At 41.3% G+C, this 19007-nt stretch overlaps 1 protein-coding gene across 3 annotated transcripts in view; it reads right to left on the minus strand.

Moving 5' to 3' along the window:
* TPK1 (thiamin pyrophosphokinase 1) overlaps window positions 1–19007 on the minus strand; it is a 395885-nt gene that overhangs the window by 145853 nt on the left and 231025 nt on the right. The gene's annotated exons all lie outside the window — the stretch shown is intronic.

The raw sequence follows: 19007 nt of genomic DNA on the forward strand, positions 1-19007 counted from the left end.
ACTCTTAAAATATTTAAAACTTTCAGAGTGTGGACAAGTGTACATTTTTCTGAAGAGAAGGTTCAGACTTTTTCTCATATTCTCAAACAGGCTCATAACCACCAAAAGCTATAAATCTCTGTCTAACGTTGAAGGATTAAAATCTGAACCCACTAACAGGGCGGCGGAGGTGATCTTCAATTGCCTCTCCAACCTAGCTTCTTCCCCCTTCATCCATCACCACAGCTTCCTTTTCTATCCCAGAAACCTCAGGCTTTCTCGGTTCTCCCAAGTACACAGCTTGGCTTCTGCACCGCACACCTCTGCCCACGTCCTCTGTTCTCTGTCTTCCGACCTCCTACACACTGTCTCCTTTTCAGACTGTACTCAGACATGACCTTCTCCAGGAATCCTCCCTACCCCTGTCTGTGGTGCACTGCGTGCTGCCTCCTTAGGCTTAAGTAACAGTCTGTATGTATTTGCAATACTGCACTTCTTTTATCTCATTGAAAAAATGATCTAAACAGATTTAGTAAAATTTTTTGACAGAAACTTACTCATCATCAATCTAGCAAAACAACTGATATAAATAATGTGATGTGCTCAGTCATTTCTGACTCTTTGTGACCCCATGGACTGTAGCCCGCCAGGCTCTTCTGTCCATGGAATTTTCCCGGCAAGAACACTGGAGCGGGTTGCCATTTCCTCCTTTGGGGAATCTTCCTGACCCAGGGATTGAACCTGCATCTCCTGCATTCGCAAGTGGATTCTGAGCCACTTGGAAAGCTCACCTGATATAATAAATAAGTCCTTGTTAATATGTTGGTTGAATGAATAAATGGAAAAATTGTCCAAGTCCTTTCATTTTTCTGAATGCTGGCTCTGTTTCTGGAAATATTTTATAGCATGAAATATGCTCAGAAAAAAATATTTAGCTCTATTCATAGCTTTTCAATTACTATTATCAAAATTTCAAAGAGGGCCCACTTCTTAATAGGCCAGCTTCACCTAGGAGAAAATAAATCCTTTCCTCCTGTCCCTTGAGCAGCATTTCCGTATATTAAACTTGCCTGATAATATAAGACCAGTGTTCCCTATTCTGTGCCTTTTACCTTGAGGGCTTCTGGTAGGAGTGAAACTGGCTTCCTATCTTCAGACAACTGGAAAAGCCAACATGCATAACATTAATCAATTCTGAGGCCCCTCTATCAGCATGACTTTCCAAAAGAGAAAGGCTCGGGGTTCATTATCATTACTATCTCAGCTATAACAGAATATTTTTCTGCCTTGATAAGGAAACTGATTATGTCCATTCACTTCTATTTAAAACCTTATCTACACTCCGTAAAGGTGGCAGTGAAGCCTGATTCTGTTAGAGAAGAAGTTGGCTTTACATGTTATACTTGCTTAATGAATTTACCTCTGAAAATTGCTCCTTCTACACCGACTAACATCATACCAAGCTCACGAATCATAAAATCAGAAATAGAATTACAGAAGGGAGAGACCTAAAGGGCCAATCGGACATGGACTTGGAACCTGGCTTCACTGTTAAATGGAAGACTAACCCTTGACAAGTCACTGCATCTTTCTAAGACCTAGTTTGCTCCTTAAAATCAGGTCCTACTGGCTCCAACTCAAAAGATGTTATGGGAGCAAAGTAGTTCTCTCATTAGAAAGTGCACAGAATAACCTGAGGAACATTTTCAAACATACGTAAGCCAAAGCTCAGAGACTACCTAGTTGGAATTTCCAGTGTGTTCCTTCAAAAAGCTATCAATACACATGGGAAAATTACCATACAGAGGTGCATCCAGACAATAGTGTTCTAAGCAGCCATGAATAAAAGAAAGAAGATGATCTCTATTACTGAAGATGGAGCAGTCTCCAAAATTACCTTTCTTTTCTGCAAGGATCTAATATTCTGAAAGAGGGTGGTAGTGATGAAGAGGGTAAAAATGAAAACAAGACATCTGATGATAATTTTTTATGAAGCTTTTGATGAGTGTAATTACTTTCAAGTAATAATTAAAAAAGAAAATCTTATAACTACAAATAAACTGTGACAAGTGAACCTAAGAGTTAAATCTATAGCATAACCACAGAAAGAACAAAATTTATTATTTCAAATGACAAATTTTAGACACAATACTCTGGCTGGACTATAATTTAAAGGCAAATGGAAAGATCTGCAAAGAAATTTTAAATTTCCTTCAGTAGTTTACTATTTAGTGGCAGTTTAGGTATTATAATTTTAAAACTAGTACTATACACTATAAAACAAGCATGTTATTTCAAATCAGGAATTTTGAGGGAGGGCAAAAGAAATAAAAATAAAATAATGTGATGAGACATCTGCAATTTAATTTCAAATGGTCACCCTCCCCTCAAATACACCTATTCATAGATAAAGTATACAATGCTTAAAACATTTAAAGTGGTTGGGATGTGCTGCTTATTATACTATTCTTTCAAATTCTGTACATATATGACAATTTTCACAATAATAAGTTCACAGGGGAAAAAAAAAAGCCTATGCAGATGATTCCAGCAGCAGCTCCTAAAGGCAGCACTCTCAGGGCATCCAGTTTCAGTTCAGTCGCTCAGTCATGTCCGACTCTGCGACCCCATGAATCGCAGCACGCTAGGCCTCCCTGTCCATCACCAACTTCCGGAGTCCACTCAAACTCATGTCCATCAAGTCGGTGATGCCATCCAGCCATCTCATCCTCTGTCATCCCCTTCTCCTCCTGCCCTCAATCCCTCCCAGCATCAGGGTCTTTTCCAATGAGTCAACTCTTTGCATGAGGTGGCCAAAGTACTGGAGTTTCAGCTTTAGCATCAGTCCTTCCAATGAACACCCAGGACTGGTCTCCTTTAGAATGGATCAGCTGGATCTCTTCGCAGTCCAAGGGACTCTCAAGAGTCTTCTCCAACACCACAGTTCAAAAGCATTAATTCTGCAGCACTCTGCTTTCTTCACAGTCCAACTCTCATATCCATACATGACCACTGGAAAAACCATAGTCTTGACTAGATGGACCTTTGTTGGCAAAGGAATGTCTCTGCTTTTTAATATGCTACTCTCAGGGCATAGAAGAGACTAAAACTGGTTACTCTTCCTTCATGCTTTTGGGGCCTCCTCAAGGTTCAGTGCAATTCAGAGAGGAAACTGGGATTCTGACAAGACAGCAGCTACGAAGCAAAGGATAAAGGACTAGGTTTCAGAAAACTCCCTAGACTGTTGTTGATGGATTTTCCACGCACTCGCAATGCTGTTCTATGAAGTTTCCTCATCTGAGAAACAGGAACAATGTCCCTGTCTGCTAACTTCAAAGGGCTGCTGAGAATCAAGTGAGACAATGATGAAGGTCCTTTGCAAACTCTAAAAATATTATTTTTTGGTAATTTTCCAGCATTTCCAGTATACACGTTATTTTACAATTCATGCGTGGCTCTTCAGAGTCTTCAGTGATAGTCTAATATTCAGCATGCCTTCGACATTCAGAGCATCCAACCTACTTAACAACATATCAGCAGTGTCTCCATCTGCTTCAGAAGACAACAGGAAATCAGGGGCATCCCCGGTGTTCCATTTTCTGTCAAAGTTTACCATTCTCACTCTCTCTCAGTCTATCGACCATCTTGGTTATGCTCTGCTTTGCTAATTTCCTTCCTGACTCAGATACATTTTGATAAATTTTATTGTTAAGTTATAACGTAGGCATCAAAGTCAAATATTCTAATTCTGATGATGATAAAGTTATAAAGGACTAACAGGAGCTTTTAAAAGACTATATATATGGAATAGTGGTTTTCAGGAAAAAAAAATCCTCCTCCTCCAAAAACCTTCCTCTCAGTCAGATTGGTTTGGAAGAGGTAAGACTCTTGGGGTACGTGTGTGTGCATGTACAGTGTGGTAGAGTTGCTAAGTTGCGTCCGACTCTGCAACTCCATGGACTGCAGCCTGCCAGTCTCCTCTGTCCATGGGATTTCCTGGGCACGAACACTGGAGTGGGTTGCCATTTCCTCCTCCAGAGGATCTTCCTGACTCAGGGATCAATTAGATGTGTTATATGTATGTGTATGTATGGGCGTGAGATACCTGAGCCACTCCTTGAAAGAGCTTCAACATACCCAGCATGAATGCTTAGTTTGAATAAGTACCCTTGAATCCAAGCCCTCCTAGCTTAAGTTTACTTGGATAAATATTCCACTTTTTCTTCAATTTTGATTGCACTGGAACAAATAAGATCAAAATGCTCCCCAACTCAGGGGAAAAAAGAAATCTTAATTGGATGAGAAGTCATACAACTCGGTTGGAACTGTATGAAGCTCTTTATACAGAAGCTTTCACTGGTGCCAACCTTCTTCCGGGAGGCTCATTTCATTTCCCTGCTGGTAACACTCAAATCACTTCACAGTTCATTGATACTGCATTGGCAACCCTTTGTTTTCAATCAAAGGAAGATGCTGAAGCAATGCTCAATTGAACTAAGTATACATGACACAGTGTACTTGCGTCCTTGCCACAGAGGACTGGGGAGGGCGGGGGTAAAGGGAAATATGACACTCAGCATCCAATATTCCATGACTTTCCCCAGAATTGGATTAGGATAAATTATGATGACAGGCCTGAGACAAACGCTGATGCTATCTCTTCTACTGTTTCACCTGCACACAGCACTCTTTCGGATTGCATCAAGACTCCTAACCTGATTCTCTGTCACTCATGGCTGAAAACAAAAGGCCACTGTTCAAATAAGTTTTTAAACAGTTTCCATGGAGACTGAATTTTATATTTCCTCCCTTGCTGCTTTGGAATCACTAAGGGATCACCACTGGTTTTTGCTGATGGGCATCTTTCTATAAATATCCCTGAATGAAAGACTTCTTTAAGGTCAAAGAACTTGTATGTTGTGTGGGTGAGCGGTGGGCATCAGGGTGGTCATTTCTCACCTTTAGCCTTGAAGCTTCATTGTATTCAGGTTGCTTTAAAATCTACCACCCCTGCCGCCGTCCTCCTCATGTATTTGCTCAAGAATTAGCACACCTGCACTTCGCTGGGTGCTCCAGTGGGTGAGAATCTGCCTGCCAACACAGGACACAGATTCAATCCTTGGTCTGGGACGATCCCACATGCTGCAGGGCAACTAAGCCCATGAGCCACAACTACGAGGCCCACGATCTAGAGCTCGCAGCTCGAGCCGCAACTACTGCGTCCACGTGCCACAACTACCGAAGCCCACACAGAAGCCCACACACCCGTAGAGCCAGCGCTCCGCAACAGCAGAAGCCATCGCAATCAGAAGTCTGCACACCGCCAGTAGGGGCTAGACCCCTGCTTGCTGCAATTAGAGAAAGCTCACGCACAGCAACGAAGACACAGTACAGCCAGAAGTAAGTAAGCAAGTAACTTTTTTAATAAAAATAAGAAGAGAGAAGTGCAAACCACAGCCACTAAAAGAAGCTATTGCTCCCTAAGTGAACTTACAGCAAACTAGGAAGAAAGCATACGCCAAGAAGGAAATAACTAGACGAAGTCAGAGTCTCTGACTGCCAACCTGGGATGCCCAGGCACCCTGTATTTTACAAGGGGTGGCACCAGTGAACACTCTTGATGATGAGAATAGTACGTGAGATCACCTATTTGGATTTGGTTTGGCCACCTGATGTGAAGAACTGACTCATTTGAAAATACCCTGATGCTGGGAAAGACTGAAGGGAAGAGAAGAAGGGGATGACAGAGAATGAGATGGTTGGATGGCATCACCAACTCAATGCACATGAGTTTGACCAAGCTCCGGGAGTTAGTGATGGATAAGGGGCCTGGTGTGCTACAGTCCATGGGGTCACAAAGAGTTGGACACGACTGAGGGACTGGACTGAAGTGAACCACTAGATGAACTATGCGTGGCTGCTGTTATTTCACCTTTGATTAAAAACAGGCAACTCTGTGTTTTTTAAGGTTTAGAAAATGAGAGAAATTACAACCTAATACATTTTGTTTAATGGATAAACTGCTCGAGGCCCAGTTTCAAAAAATGATTTCAAAAAGTGATGAAAGGAGTCCGGATGAGGGAAGTTCAGAGAGGATTATTTGGAAATTCTGTGCAGGAGTCACAGAATTTGAGTAGGGCTTTGAAAGAAGAGAGTGATTTCAAAAGAAAATATTTTGGGGCAGAGAAAGGAGTGACAGTGGTCAGTTTGAAAAACAAGAGATAGGTCAGTTTCCCTAGGTCATGGAACACTAGAAGAACATGGACCAGAAAGAGGGAGATGTCAAGGTCTGACTCACAGCTTCCCACTGGCGCGCAGACCAAGGTGTCCACGGAAAGAAGGGCCTGTCAGGGCCATGGGGCTGGGCGTAGGCCACGAGGACCTTCTGCTTGCTTTGGAAGAGAATACGGATTTAGAACAGGTCATGACATACTTCACCAGCATTTGGTGAGACAATTAGGGCCCATACATGTGTGACCCATCTTACAGAGGTGCAGCGTGGCAGCAGCACTTCAGGCTGTCCTGGGAAAGAAAGAAAAACACGGTCCCCAAAACATCCCTGCTCTGGTTTTGAATTTGGAAAATGGGCTCACCAAAGTAATTGTGTAGGCCATCATTAGCTCTGAGGTTAGTCAAAACAATTCCAACTGCTTATGAGAGTACAGTAAAAAAGGGCAAACAATAATAAAGAGAAAGATGTTTCTACCTCCTCTCCCGTTTAATATTCAACCATAATAACTTGGCTTCTACCTACATTTTACCATGAAAACTGTACCTTATCAGTTGCCAAACTCACTATATCATTTCTTTTTTTTCTAAATTCTTGACACCCTTACTGATCACTCCCTGGTCTCTTAAAACTCTAAACCACCTCGGTTTCAGCTTCACTCTCTTTTAGTTCTATTTCTTTTCCTTGAAGGCGTTCCTAGAGCTCTACCAACTGCCATGGCTCTTTTCATTCTATATCTTCCTTCCAGGGTAATGAGTCCGGTTTGAAGTTTTTAATTACCACATATATATGATGATTCTTACAGTCTTACCATCAGGCCATGCCAAATACATAAATTTCCTATAACCCTTTAAGGCAGTTTTACTCATTTCCAAAAAAGACCACTCTCATTTCCAAAGAAAGACCAATCTCATTATGTCCAAGATCAGCTGACCATCTTTCCGTTTTTTCCTGTTCTTCTCATATTCTCTGCTTCAAAGAAAGACAAAACCCAGTTGCCTAATCCTAATCCTAGGCATTGCATTAACTCCTTCCTCTGTGTTCCTGGGAAGACTTTAGAGTCCACATCCCAAGGAACTCTACCATCCTTTCTTCACACCCATGCTTACTTAAGTTTACTTACTCATGGTTTCCTTCTTGGATTTCTATATCAGTTGAATGGCCTCTATCTCTACCCTAACCAATTTATCCTTCACATTGCTACCAAGCTATCTAAAATGTTAACCTAATGCTATTTCCCTGATAAAAAAGCTGAATACCTGAACTTGAACCTCAATATAAAGACCATCTTCCTGAGAATGCAAACAAGCCCTTCATGATCCAGAACCTTAATTCTAGCTGCATCTCCTATGGCTCCCCAGGATCCAGCATTTTATTTTAGAGCTCCTACAAAGATGGCAAGTTCTCTAAGGCTCTTTTGCCTTTTAACATTAAAGGTCGCCCATTCATTCATTATCTGGCCTCGCCTGATCTTAGGTGCAGCACACAGGATCTTTGATTGTAGTTGTAGCATGTGAAATCTCAGTTGCTACATATGAGATCTAGCTTCCTGACCAGGGATGGAACCCGGGCCCCCTACGTTGAGAGCGTGAGGTATTATTAGCCACTGGACCACCAGGGAAGTCCCACATTAAATGTCTTCATTCCTTTCTTTGGCTGACTGCTCATCAGCTAGGATCTCCCTGAGACACTGGGCACACTCTCACCATAAGCCCTGGGCCCAATCTGGGTTAAATGTTTTTTCCGTGCTGTCTGCATAGCATCCAGCATTTCCTCATAATGAGTGTAAATTTTTCTATTTATTCTTCCATCCTTTCCTCTGAAGTCTACACAGCAGAACAGAAGCAGTGCCTTTTACTTCTGCAGACGCACTGCCCACCACCATGTGTATCACATCTTTGGTGCTTAAACAATGCTTTTTGTTGAAGCATTCTATGCTGTACATAGGCTTCCCTGATAGCTCAGCTGGTAAAGAATCTGCCTACAATGCAGGAGACATCAATTCAATTCCTGGATCAGGAAGTTCCCCTGGAGAAGGGATTGGCTACCCACTCCAGTATTCATGGGCTTCCCTGCTGGCTCTGATGGTAAAGAATCCACCTGCAATGCGGGAGACCTGGGTTCGATCCCTGGGTTGGGAAGATCCCCTGGAGGAGGGCATGGCAACTCACTCCAGTATTCTAGCTCCATGGACAGAGGAGCCCAGTGGGCTACAGTCATGGGGTCACAGAGTCGGACACGACTGAGCGACTACAGCATATGCTGTACATCAACCAAAACAGAATCAGCAGAACAGAAAACAAGCCTAAAAAAATAAATACTTTGTGAGTGTGTGGTTTCACTTCTTAAAGAAAGCTAGTTTCATTAAACATGGGTAAAATCACAGAGGGAAAGTTCTTACAGAGATCTAAAGGGGACATTTGGATCCTTACAAAATGAGAGCTGAACGGCTCTAAAATTTTGTTGTCTTACTGCAAATTAAAATATGATATTTGAAAATACATTCATCTGTATTTGCAAAGCACAAATAGACACAGATGCAGAGAACAGACATATATATACTGGAGGCTGGGGGAAAGGAGGGTGAACTTGGGACACGGGAATTGATATCTATACACTATTGATCAGAAAGTGAAGAGGAACTAAAAAGCCTACTGATGAAGGTGAAAGAGGAGAGTGAAAAAGTTGGCTTAAAACATTCAGAAAATGAAGATCATGGCATCTGGTCCCATTACTTCATGGGAAATAGATGGGGAAATAGTGGAAACAGTGTCAGACTTTATTTTTGGGGCTCCAAAATCACTGCAGATGGTAACTGCAGCCATGAAATTAAAAGATGCTTACTCCTTGGAAGAAAAGTTATGACCAACCTAGATAGCATATTGAAAACCAGAGACATTACTTTGCCAACAAAGGTTCATCTAGTCAAGGCTATGGTTTTTCCTGTGGTCATGTATGGATGTGAGAGTTGGACTATAAAGAAAGCTGAGTGCTGAAGAATTGATACTTTTGAACTGTGGTGTTGGAGAAGACTCTTGAGAGTCCCTTGGACTGCAAGGAGATCCAACCAGTCCATTGTGAAGGAGATCAGCCCTGGGATTTCTTTGGAAGGAATGATGCTAAAGCTGAAACTCCAGTACTTTGGCCACCTCATGTGAAGAGTTGACTCATTGGAAAAGACTCTGATGCTGGGAGGGATTGGGGACAGGAGGAGAAGGGGACGACAGAGGATGAGATGGCTGGATGGTATCACTGACTTGATGGACGTGAGTCTGAGTGAACTCCGGGAGTTGGTGATGGACAGGGAGGCCTGGTGTGCTGTGATTCATGGGGTCGCAAAGAGTCGGACACGAATGAGCGACTGAACTAAACTAAACACTATTGATCCTATGCATAAAATACATAATTAATGATAGCTTACAGTATAGCCCAAGGAACTCTACTCAGTGCTCTGCAGTGACCTAAACAGAAAGAAAATCTGAAAAAGAGGAGATATGTGTATACAGTATAGCTGATTCACTTTGCTGGACAGCAGACACTGATACAACATTGCAAAGCAGCTATATTCCAATAAAAATTAATTAAAAAAGGCATGGTTAAAAAAATAATATTAGTTAGTACACTGTTCAACAACAGGAAAGGTTTTTGTTTTATGTTTCTTAAGTGCCATATAGTGGAGGAGGAGGAAAAGCACACAGCCAGGCAGAGGGGAGGAGGAGTGTAGAAACATTTTGCTAGAAAGCTGGGCAAGGTCTGAAGTGAGGGAAGGAAGGGGGTGCTTAGGGCAGCTGTGTGTCTGGGGGCAGTCCCTGTGAGAAAGAATCTGCTGCCCTGGCATATGGAGCAGACAAACCAAAGAAAAAGCACAAGCAAAGCAATGAGACACTCTGAAGAGTGTCTAGGTCAGACGCTGAGTGGCAGGACTTCCCGGAGAAGGAAGCTTGGCTGGGCACAGGACGGAGGAAGGAAGTGGGGTTAGTGGTTTGCCTTGTGGAAGAAGAAAGGGAGATCAGGCGAGCTCTGTGTGACAGGTCATTTACAGACATGAAATGCCCTCGTGGTCCTTTGTTAGATATCACTGCATGAAATCTACTTCATTTGCAGCATAAATTTCCTCTCTAAGAAATGCTATGCATAACCCTGGGCAAATCATTTTACCTGTAAGTCCCTGCCATTGCTCATCTATAAAACGACCTCTAAGGCTTCATACTATTTACACTAATATTGAATAGCTGTATGCTTCAGGATAAATTATACAAAAGATTCTAAGATGCCAAGCCACAACAAAAATTGAGAAGATATAGGAGGAGAATGAAATAATAATTTTAAAGAAAGGAATTGTAAGTGGATAATAAATAATGAAAAGATTATCAGTGCTGTCTATAGGGTCTAATCACTCTGAGAATCACTTCTCTGAGTTATCACTGATGAGAGGGGGCTGGATGTGCAGACAGACAGACCCACACCCTCAGCTCTCTGCAGAAACCATCATGTATACCAAATTTACATCATGAATACTCAGCTTTTCTCTATCAGACTACTAACATCTTTCTATCATATTCATTACCAATATTACAAATGTATAATGGAGAAGGCGTCAGGACTTTATACAGTAAATAATAGATCTAGTGAGATGAAGCAAACAAAAAAAAACCAGTAAGAAACATGACTATGATCATAAGGAATTAATATTTACAACATATTTAGAGGTTGTTCAACTGAGTTAAAAACCGACAGCATCCATCCTGTGACCATTCTCTTGTACATCAGATACTAGAATCCTAAATAGGAATCACCAAACAAGGTTTAGGATAATGCAAAAGGCATGCCTTATTAACTCTCGGACATCTCATTTCTTGGTCATAAATCCTATTAACTTGTATTACCAACTGCCATAAAACTTGGAGATAAAAGATAATTTATGCTCAGTGTACAGAAGCTAATGTTTCTGGACTTCTGAGAAGCACAGGACCAGAAAATGAGGAAATGTGTATGTGAAATCAGCAGCCACTCACACCGCATGGTGAGTGTGACAAACACGCTCTCAGCATCTGGCTGGCCAAACGAGGAACACAGCCTAACCCGTCACTGACATCAGTGGGTTTCATGGCTAAAATGTCTCTCACCAATTTTATAAAATCGGTTCATAAAAGGGCATGATGTTTTGTTAACAACACCTTTTTGTTTGGAAGTAAAAGAGGGATATTTGCTCTTCAGGGAGGAGTGATTAGACATTCTATTTTTAATTTGCTACTTTTTTTTTTTTTACTGTTTCTTTTTTTTTATTTTATTTTTAAACTTTACATAATTGTATTAGTTTTGCCAAATATCAAAATGAATCCACCACAGGTATACATGTGTTCCCCATCCTGAACCCTCCTCCCTCCTCCCTCCCCATACCATCCCTCTGGGTCGTCCCAGTGCACTAGCCCCAAGCATCCAGTATCATGTATCGAACCTGGACTGGCAACTCGTTTCTTACATGATATTTTACATGTTTCAATGTCATTCTCCCAAATCTTCCCACCCTCTCCCTCTCCCACAGAGTCCATAAGACTGTTCTATACATCAGGGTCTCTTTTGCTGTCTCGTACAGCAGATTATTGTTACCATCTTTCTAAATTCCATATATATGCGTTACTATACTGTATTTATGTTTTTCCTTCTGGCTTACTTCACTCTGTATAATATACACAATGGAGTATTACTCAGCCATTAAAAAGAATACATTTGAATCAGTTCTAATGAGGTGGATGAAACTGGAGCCTATTAATTTGCTACTTTAAAATGGCAGTTTGCTCATCTCTTCAAGCAAGCGCTACCTACTGCGCTTTCCATTCATAATGACATCTGACCCCACAGCAAGTGAAATATGCCAAAATACTACCAAAAAGACATTGTCTACTAAAAGTCAACCTGCTAAAAACTTCCACTCTTCCAGATTTATATAGACCTGGAACTACACTATTGTCTCCTCGTTTTAAAATCCAATTTATAATTAACAAAAACAAGTCAGAGGAAGGGGGCTGAAAAGAGAAGTAGATGAAAGATTTCAGGCTGCAACAATCTACACAACTTTAAGCGAATGCGCTCAAGACACACAGGCCGGTGACAAATGACTAATATACCTTTAATGAACGAAGGATGATGGTTTATTTATACAGCAGACTCACCAGAGTCCTGTATGTAGACTCTCCGAAAGAAACGCAGAACATTACAGAAACACTAAGATGAATTGAAGGTAGGGAGGCTTTTTCCGAAAAATCGGGAAAAGCACATTTTAGTTCCATGGCCCAGGGGTATCCCAGGTACGTGAACCATCACGGAGCAGACACGGCACTAAAACATTTTTATCATCCAAAGACCATGTCTCATTCCTCCTGCTATTAGCTTCAATTTCAGACAACATAGAATCATAGAAACAATTCTAGAAGATGCTGTCCTCAAAAACAATACTCAAATGATAACTAACATTTATACAGAATTTTTAGTTCAGTTCAGTCACTCAGTTGTATCTGACTCTTTGTGACCCCATGGACTGCAGCATGCTAGGCCTCCCTGTCCATTACTAACTCCCAGAGTTTACTCAAACTTATGTCCATTGAGTCGGTGATGCCATCCAACCATCTCATCCTCTGTCATCCCCTTCTCCTCCTGCCTTCAATCTTTCCCAGCATCAGGGTCTTTTCAAATGAGTAGTCAGCTCTTCACATTCAGGTGGCCAAAGTACTGGAGTTTCAGCTTCAACATCAGTCCTTCCATTGAATATTTAGGACTGATTTCCTTTAGGATGGACTGGTTGGATCTCCTTGCAGTCCAAGGGACTCAAGAGTCTTCTCCAACATCACAGTTCAAAAAGATCAATTTTTCAGCGCTCAGCTTTCTTTACAGTCCAACTCTCACATCCATACATGACCACTGGATAAACCAGAGCCTTGAGTAGATGGACCTTTGTTGGCAAAGTAATGTCTCTGCATTTTAAAATGCTGCCTAGGTTGGTCATAACATTCCTTCCAAGGAGTAAGCATCATTTAATGTCAGAAACAATATTCAAATGATAATTAACATTTATATTGAATTTTAGCACTTTTTATGTATGTTAGTGGTTTGATGATACTCTCATTTAATCTGCTTAAATGGACAAAGTTTTTTTTTGTAGGTAGATTTTGTTATAATTGAGGAAAACACATAGTATTGTTTTTGTTTAATTTCAGGGTGTAGCCACAAGGAGGGATATACCCTTAAAGCGCAACCAAGATTAATCTTATTTGAAAAGAATGTTGTAGAGAACACACACACACATACACACACACACAACAGATAATGCGCAATCTGTGCACTGTGGCTTGTGTAAAGAGTGTCATTTGCATCTTAGCCCATTAATGCCATGAAGGAGGAAATGTAGTGGAACAACCGTGGAGTCAAAACACTGCCGTGTGACCGTATGGCCTGTCCTGCTTTCCTCCCCCAGGATTGTTATGAAGCTCAAATAGATGCTTTTTATGAAAGTCCCCAAATGAGCTTTCTCAAGATCAGCTATCTGATGACTTTCAATTAAAAACTACATTTAAAACACTTTGAAACTGTTCTTTATTTGTCACTGAAGCATACCAGATTGATTTCTTCAGTCTAGTTCCAAAATATTTGCAAATGGTTTCAATTTATGTTTTATGGTGTGCCCATCCTGACCATGATTACAATAAGCCCTATTAACCAGGAACAGCATCCCACAGACATCCATCCTCAATATGCACACTACTGAATACAGACGTGTGCTTTATTATATGTGCAACATACAACGCGGAGATATGTGAAAACACATATTGCACAGTCATTTTAGCTCCAATGGTACATATCCCATTTCTAGGATGTAGGTTGGATCTCTGCAATAATTTTGATATAGCTTTTAACAGATTTTTGGTATTAATCACATTTCATAAGTATACCATTAAAACTGCTTACAAATATGGTAGAGTGTGTAAGACTGATTGGTATCTTAAGCCCTCAAACACACTCATTTTGGGTTTTGCAGTTGTCCTAGAAGCTGACTGACAACTCTGTTATACAGAGTGAAGTCAGTCAGAAAATTACATAAGGTATGTTAATGCTTATGGATAGAGTCTGAAAAAGTGGTACAGATTATATTATTTACAAAACAGAAAGAGAGAGACAGACATAGAGGGGGAAAAAGTATGGATACCAAGGAGGGATGATGGGGAGGGGTGGGATGAATTGGGAGACTGGGGTTGACATATATACATTATTGATACTATGTATAGGTAACTAATGGAGAAGGCAATGGCACCCCACTCCAGTACTCTTGCCTAGAAAATGCCATGGACGGAGGAGCCTGGTAGGCTACAGTCCATGGGATCGCTAAGAGTCAGACACGACTGAGAGACTTCACTTTCACTTTTCACTTTCATGCATTGGAGAAGGAAATGGCAACCCACCTCAGTGTTCTTGCCTGGAGAATCCCAGGGACGGGGGAGCCTGGTAGGTTACCGTCTATGGGGTCACACAGAGTCGGACACGACTGAAGTGACTTAGCACAGCATAGCATAGCATAGCATAGGTAACTAATGAGAACCTACCGCATAGCACACTTCTACTCAGTGCTCTGCTGCTGCTAAGCTGCGTCCAACTCTTTGCGACCCAATGGACTGTAGCCTGGCAGGCTCCTCTGTCCATGGGATTCTCCAGGCAACAATACTGGAGTGGGTTGCCATGCCCTCCTCCTCAGTGCTCTATGGTGACTAAATGGCGAGGGAAGCCGAAACTGGGCGGCTATGTGTACACATACAGCTGTACAGTAGAAACTAAAGCAACGGTACTCCAGTACAAAAGCAAGTGACTGAGAAGCAGGGACCCGGGCAGTGTCTCCGGTCGGCCCTGCCAAGCCCCCAGACCAAAGTCTGTGCTAAACATTCTCACTGCTCCATGTGATGGAGGGCGTGGTCTTGCACAAGCTTTCCAATTCACACTATGCAATCATTACTTGCTTAGGATAAGGTAATTTTCCAGTCGTTTCAATAAGACAAAAACAAACAGACCAGAGATTCTAGAGGGCCTGATGGCTTAGACAGTAAATAATCTGCCTTCAGTGCAGGAGACCCAGGTTGGATCCCTGGATGGGAAAGATCCCCTGGAGAAAGGAATGGCAACCCACCCCAGTAATCTTGCCTGGAGAATTCCATGGACAGAGGAGCCCGGAGGGCTACAGTCCGTGGACGCACAAAGACTGAGTGACTAACACACTCATGGTGTGTGTTGGCACGCTCATCACGATCACTATGTTTGGGGACCTGGGGATTCTCTTCTTTAATGAGTAAACTTTGAGTCATACTACAAATGAAAAGAAAAGATGATTACATTACTACACGTTTTGTGTAGGGTCCCGACCCCAGCCTTTCTCTCCCAACTTCAGCTTCTGGCCCTCTGACAGAGACTATGCCCTCTGCTCAGTCCTCTCTCCAGCCCACGGCTTCCTCTCTTAGACCACCTCACAGTGGGCTGGGGCAGTGTAACTGCGTTCCCACCAAAGGCAACGCGAGCCACTGCCAGGCCTGGCCTTTAAAAACACGTGGTACCTGGTGGTCCAGGGGCTGAGACTTTGCACTTCCAAAGCAAGGGGCGTGGGTTCGATCCCTGGTTGGGGAAGTAAGATTACACACGCCACACAGCCAAAAAATAAATGCATTTATAAAAATTTTAAAGAAGAAAACATGCAGTACCACTCCTCCTTATAGTTATCTTTTTGCCCTGCTGCCTCAATGTGTCCCAACTGGCTCAGATACGAAGTAGACCATACCGCCCAAACCATAGCAGATTCTCCATGAATGAGAAAAAAAAAAATTTAAGCTCATTCTCAGTTAAGCCTCTGAGATTTGGGGGTTAATTATCATTGCAACATACCCAGGGTAGATTAGTACCCTGGCCAATTGAGAACAACAAAATGCTAGGAAAAAAAAAGGGGGGGAGGATCTTTGAAAATGCATCAAACCTTTCCCCTCCCCCCACCAAAGAATACTCAAAACCCCAAAACTAGGTTTTGATTGAAAAGGAACACCAAATCTAACTTTCACCTTACACGCATTTGATTTTTCTTTTTTACCAAATCATGAACCTGCACGTCAATTTCTTCAGCCTCCGAGTGTGGAGGTCATCAGGAGAGTGAGCTTGAGCAAGGTAGGAGTGTAAAGGAGACTGCACTGCTTAAGCAAACACTCACAGAGCAAAGAGGAAGAGAAAGAACACTCCCACGGGAATGCTAGGAAAACTGCCGACCAAATTCAGGATGAAAAGAGGAACAAGTCTTCCTGGGGCATCTGTAATCAGAAGTCAAACTCCCAGCAGAATTAGCTTCAAAATATATACCACCTAGATAGTCTCCCAAAAATCTCAAACAAAAGGTCTTAAGTTTTTAGTGTCTATAAATAACTGGGCTAGAAATCCACTCCAGAGTCTTCTTGGACTCACTTTTAACTCCTATTTCAAGTAATTCCCAGGGGAAAAGTTCTCAGAAATACGAGGTCACAGAGAAAAATCACAAAATACAGAATGAAATCAAGGTTACAAAATATAAAGGGAAAAAAGAACAGAAAAGACAGCTAACTTATAAAGACTGCAGATACCAGAATTATTCTAGACTATAAAGAAAGTACAACAATTACATTTTAAGAGTTTTTAAATTGTGAGTAAGGAGAAAGTATGTAAGAGAGATGAATCATGACAGGAATTTAAAAGCCTCTGCTACGAAAAGGATAAGTTTAGTAGCAAAATAGAACAGCTAAAGCAGAAGAGTGAAGTGGTTTGCAGAGGTTATGAGGAACTTCAGAATGCAGCTCAGAGAAACTAAGAAAACATGAAGGAAGTTCTGAGATATATGTGATGCAACTAGAGGATCATATGTGTGTGTGTGTGTGTGTGTGTGTATAGATATACACACATATATATACACGTATATGTGTATATGTATATATGTATACATATATATACACACACATATACACCCAATTGGAGTTGCAGAAGAAGAAAGAAAGAGAATATGATGGGACAATATTTGAAAACATAACGGCTGTGAGTTCTCCAAACTGATGACAGACAGCAACCTATAGACAGAGAATTAATTCTAAGAAATCCCAAGCTGAATACATTTTAGGAAGTCTGTATTTATACAATAAAGGTATAGAACACCACAGACAATGAAAAGATCTTAAGAGCAGAAGTCATTTTTAGACGTGGCTTTTGCTATCAATCCAGTACTTGGGCCACCTCATGAGAAGAGCTGACTCATTGGAAAAGACTCTGATGCTGGGAGGGATTGGGGGCAGGAGGAGAAGGGCACGACAGAGGATGAGATGGCTGGATGGCATCACTGATTCGATGGACGTGAGTCTGAGTGAACTCCGGGAGATGGTGATGGACAGGGAGGCCTGGTGTGCTGCTATTCATGGGGTCACAAAGAGTCGGACATGACTGAGCGACTGAACTAACTAACTAACTTTGCTATCAGTTAATGTTTCAACTTTACTTTTCAAAAATTATTCTATGATATCCAGTTACTTCTTAGCCAAAGTATTTATACAGAGACAAGTTACAGTTGACTATTTTAGTATTCATAGAATCATATAAATAAAATCATAACAAAACAATAAAGCTCAATGCTTCACAGCTGTAGAGAGTTTCACACTTCAGAAAGTGTCGGGAAATTTTAAGTATTTAACAAACACCTAATTAGAAATCTAAGAAGCATATCTGTGCATGTCAGATTGCTAACTGAACTATTTTAATGACTTTGCCATAGCTTATGGCAAAAAAAATTCATACTCTAGTATATATCATTCAAGGCTTTTCACAGTCAGGATCTAAACGAGTCTTCTGGACCTCAGAGTCTTCTGAGTCTGATATTTAGGTATTTTCCATACGGCTGCTCAGTATTACCTGTAGATCCCACAACATGCCCTGCAGCTCTTTCTTTCTTTAGTGGCTCCTTCTAACTGGAATGACTTTCCCATCATTTCCCATAACAGAGATCTACTCATCCTTCAAGGGTCTGTTGAAACGTAAGCTCTACAGAATTCATGTTCCATGAAAGCAAGGGTTTTGCTATTGCTGGCTGCTGTATCCTCAGAAAAGCACTTGACACACAGCAGGTACTCAGTAAACATTTGTTGAGTTAATTGATTGAATAAAATGTGAATGCCTCTGTAAGCATTTCCTTGCCACACCCATGACCAGATTATATAACCTTTTATCATCTTTATGTTCTAAACTTTCAATCTAGCTTTATGTTTGTGTTTAATGTCTCCTTCACTGGACATGTACTCCAGATCTTCAGAACTATAGTTCTTTTTTTTTCTTATTTATTTTATTACTCAGCCATTAACAAGAATTCATTTGAATCAGTTCTAATTAGGTGGATGAAACTGGAGCCTATTATACAGAGTGAAGTAAGCCAGAAAGAAAAACACCAATACACTATACTAACGCATATACATGGAATTTAGAAAGATGGTAACGACAACCCTGTATGCGAGACAGCAAAAGAGACACAGATGTATAGAACAGCCTATTGGACTCTGTGGGAGAGGATGGGGGGATGATTTGGGAGAACGGCATTAAAACATGTACAATATCACATAAGAAACAAATCGCCAGTCCAGGTTTGATGCAGGATACAGAACTATAGTTCTAAAGAACCTATGTTACTATTTCTGCTTAATCTTCAATTACCCAGCAGTGTAACAGGTAGGCAACAGGCACTCCATAACTGTTTGCTGACCAAACAAATGGACAG

Source organism: Bison bison, unplaced genomic scaffold, assembly GCF_000754665.1.
Source record: "Bison bison bison isolate TAMUID 2011002044 unplaced genomic scaffold, Bison_UMD1.0 scf7180017864211, whole genome shotgun sequence".
In the NCBI taxonomy this organism is placed as follows: Eukaryota; Metazoa; Chordata; class Mammalia; order Artiodactyla; family Bovidae; genus Bison; species Bison bison.